Here is a 4,519-nt window from a genome sequence, read left to right on the forward strand (position 1 = left end):
AGTTCACTGATTTTGAAGTTAATGTAAAAAGTTTCACATCAGATTTTGTGAAGGAAAAACTTTATTTTGAATACAATTTTCAAGCTGAAGCATTTGGTCTTTGGATATTCCCTTATCAGTAACTCATCCTCTTCCATGCCGTGTTTACTTAAATGCAATGAATACTTTTTTCCTATCAGAATCAGAATAATATTAATGTGCTAGAATCAGAAAAGTATAAATGTTTGTAACAGCTTCAGTGCGGACACTACTGCACAGGGCTGAGCCAATATCCAGTTTTTTCACTGAACATTTGCAAGGTTATTCATTTATCAAACAATCTACTGATATTGTTTGTATTAAGCTATTTTACGGCCGGCATTGCACTTCGCTGTGCCAAAACTGAATATTTTCTATGCCTACTGTGGAGAGAACAGAATACCAAAATTATATCAGTTGCGACTGTAGAGCGAAGGAAAATTTATTTCATTCTTTATTTGCACAGGGAATTTTGTCAGTTAATAATACAGGGCCGTAGACGTCGGTGCTCACGAGACTGGGTAAATTTCAGAGGGACTGAATTCATTATTGGTTTTCCAGATTAAGTTGTTCAATTTTTTTTGGAATACAGTAACACTGACAAAGCAGACCACTGGCTCAAAAACACGTCACACAGTAAATTTTCGTAAGACAAACATTGTTGTTGTTTATGCAGCTCCTCATGCCACTCTATCCTGTGGAAGCTTCTTCATCTCCAAGCCACTACTGCAACCTACATCCTTCTGAATCTGCTTAGTGTATTCACCTCTTGGTCTCCCTCTACGAATATTACCCTTCACCCTGCCCTCCAATACTAAATTGGTGAGCCCTTGATGCCGCAGAATATGTCCTATCAACCGATCCCTTCTTCTAGTCAAGTTGTGCCTCAAAATTTCTCTTCTCCCTAATTCTATTCAATACCTCCTTATTAGTTATGTAATCTACCCATCTAATCTTCAGCATTCTTCTGTAGCAACACATTTCGAAAGCTTCTATTCTGTTCTTGTCCAAACTATTTATCGTCCATGTTTCACTTCCATACATGGCTACACTCCATACAAATACTTTCAGAAACGACTTCCTGACACTTAAATCTATACCCGATGTTAACAAATTTCTCTTCTTCAGAAACGCTTTCCTTGCCATTGCCAATCTACATTTTATATCTACTTCGACCATCATCAGCTATTTTGCTCCTCAAATAACAAAATTTATTTACTACTTTAAGTGTCTCATTTCCTAATCTAATTCCCTCAGCATCACCTGATTTAATGCGACTACATTCCATTATCGTCGTTTTGCTTTTGTTGACGTTCGTCTTATATCCTCCTTTCGAGACACTGTCCATTCCGTTCAACTGCTCTTCCAGTTCCTTTGCTGTCTCTGAAAGAATTACAATGTTATCCGCGAACCTCAAAGTTTTTATTTCTTCTCCATGGATTTTAATTCCTACTCCAAATTTTTCTTCTTTTCCTTTACTGCTTGCTCACTATACAGATTGAATAACATCGGGGATAGGCTACAACCCTGTCTCACTCCCTTCCGTACCACCGCTTCCCTTTTATGCCCCTCGAATCTTATAACTGCCATCTGGTTTCTGTACAAATTGTAAATAGCCATTCGCTCCCTGTATTTTACCCTGCCACCTTCAGAATTTGAAAGGGAGTATTCTAGTCAACATTGTCAAAAGCTTTCTCTAAGTCTACAAATGCTAGAGACGTAGGTTTGCCTTTCCTTAATCTATCTTCTAAGGTATTGCCTCACGTGCTCCAACATTCCTACGGAGTCCAAACTGATCTTTGGTTCAAATGGCTCTGAGAACTATGGGACTCAACTGCTGAGGTCATTAGTCCCCTAGAACTTAGAACTAGTTAAACCTAACTAACCTAAGGACATCACAAACATCCATGCCCGAGGCAGGATTCGAACCTGCGACCGTAGCGGTCTTGCGGTTCCAGACTGCAGCGCCTTTAACCGCACGGCCACTTCGGCCGGCAAACTGATCTTTCCCGAGGTCGGCTTCTACCAGTTTTTCCATTCATCTGTAAAGAATTCGCGTTAGTATTTTGCAGCCGAGACTTATTAAAGTGATAGTTCGGTAATTTTCACATCTGTCAACGCTTGCTTTCTTACGCATTCCATATTCTTTGACAAAAAAGAAATCCTTTTAAAAGAACGTTACAATGTGTTCGTTGCAATCCTGCCTGTGGTTGCATACAGCTACCTAGCCACTATAGTATACGGCTGGATTGTTCCGTCGTTGATTACCTAAGACAGTGGCAACAGAGCTGCGGTTTCGCTTGTAGCTTAAATAAATCCACTGAAAATTAAGGTAATGAAGAATCAACTTTAGAAGATAATTCACAGTATTTTAAACTTATTGAATAACCCAGGGAAAAATTTCAGGGTGGATGTAGATGCAGTACCTTGTTGAAGCACGAAAAATATTGGCCACAATGAGCAGCCGCACTATTATGTGTATTTAACTGGTACCTATATGTTTATTTAAAACTGCCACAACCACATACTATGCCCTCACAGGTCATTAAACAGTCCTAAATTGTCCCTCTACCTCCCGCATCTCGTGGTCGTGCGGTAGCGTTCTTGCTTCATACGCCCGGGTTCCCGGGTTCGATTCCTGGCGGGGTCAGGGATTTTCTCTGCCTCGTGATGGCTGGGTATTGTGTGCTGTCCTTAGGTTAGTTAGGTTTAAATAGTTCTAAGTTCTAGGGGACTGATGACCATAGATGTTAAGTCCCATAGTGCTCAGAGCCATTTGAACCATTTTTTTGTCCATCTACCACTGAGCTCTAGTAATAGCGACTATTCTGGCAAACAGTTGGTTCTTATGCCACAGTCGATTTGCACGACACAGTTCACGTCCACTATCCACTTTGCGGTTAAATAAAATTTTACTTGTGAGCGCACTCGACAGTATGTCGCTTCTTCGAACAACACACTTTCAATACGAGTTCAAAGGCGCGCGGAGTGGCTGCGCGATTCGAGGTCCATGTCACAGATTTCGCGGTCCCTCCCGCTGGAGGTTTGAGTCCTCTCTCGTGTGTATGTTGTTATTATCATAAGTTAAAGTAGTGTGTAAGTCTAGGGACCGATGATCTCAGAAGTTTGGAGGGTTAGGAATTCACACACATTTGAACACATTTGGACGAGTTCAAAGAGTTAATACCAGTCTTCAAACATATTGTATCACTCTCCAGTCCCACTTCCAATTGAGCCCCAATGGCCAGCGAAGAGGTGTTCAAATGGTTCAGATGGCTCTGAGCACTATGGGACTCAACATCCGAGGTCATCAGTCCCCTAGAACTTAGAAATACTTAAACCTAACTAACCTAAGGACATCACACACATCCACGCCCGGAGCACGATTCGAACCTACGACCGTAGCGGTCGCGCGGTTCCGGACTGAAGCGCCTAGAACCACTCGGCCACAACGGCCGGCGAAGACGTGTCTGGAGACGCTGTGGACAGTTGGGGGGGGGGGGGGATACCAACCTAACTGTCGTCTTCCATACGGTCCGACACCCATTTGTGCCCATACTCTGCAAATCACGTTTAAGTACCTGGCAGAGGGTTCATCGAACCACCTTTACAATAATTATTATTCCAACCTCGTAAAGGACGCTCAGAAAACGAACACCTATATCTTTCCGTGCGAGCTTTGATTTCTCTTATTTTATTATGATGACCGTTTTTCCCTATATAGGTCGGCGTCTAGAAAATGTTTTCGCATTCCGAGGAGAATGTTGTTGATTGAAATTTCGTGAGAAGATTCCGCCGCAACGAAAAACGCCTTTGTCTTAATGACGTCGATTCCAAATCTTGTATCATTTCGGTGACACTCTCTCCCATATTTCGCACCATATTTCGCGATAATACAAAACGTGCTGCTCTCCTTTGAACTTTCTCGCTGCGCTCCGTCATTTCCTCTGGTAAGGATCCGACAAAGCGCAGGAGTATTCTGAAAAAGGACGGATTAGCATAGTGAAGGCAGTCTCTTTAGTAGATCTGTTACATTTTCTAAGTATCCTGCCAATAAAACGCAGTCTTTGGTTAACCTTCCCCACAACATTTTCTGTGTGTTCCTTCCAATTTAAGTTGTTCGTAATTGTAAAACCTTGGTATTTTATTGAATTTACGGCCTTTAGATTTGACTGATTTATCGTGTAATCGAAGTTTAACGGATTGCTTTTAGCACTAATGTGGATGCCCTCACATTTTTCATTATTTATGGTCAACAGCCAATTTTTGCACCATACAGATACCTTTTCTAAATCGTTTTGCAATTTGTTTTGATCTTCTGAAGAATTTACTAGTCGATAAACGGGTGCGTCATCTGCAAACAACCTGAGACGGCTTCCCAGATAGTCTCCTAAATCGTTTATGTAGATAAGGAACAACGGAGGGCCTAGGTGATGGTACGGGGCACTATGTCAGTTCATAGTAGGACCCATTTGGTTGTGATCCACCGCATCCTTACAGC

Source organism: Schistocerca piceifrons, chromosome 5, assembly GCF_021461385.2.
Source record: "Schistocerca piceifrons isolate TAMUIC-IGC-003096 chromosome 5, iqSchPice1.1, whole genome shotgun sequence".
NCBI lineage: Eukaryota > Metazoa > Arthropoda > Insecta > Orthoptera > Acrididae > Schistocerca > Schistocerca piceifrons.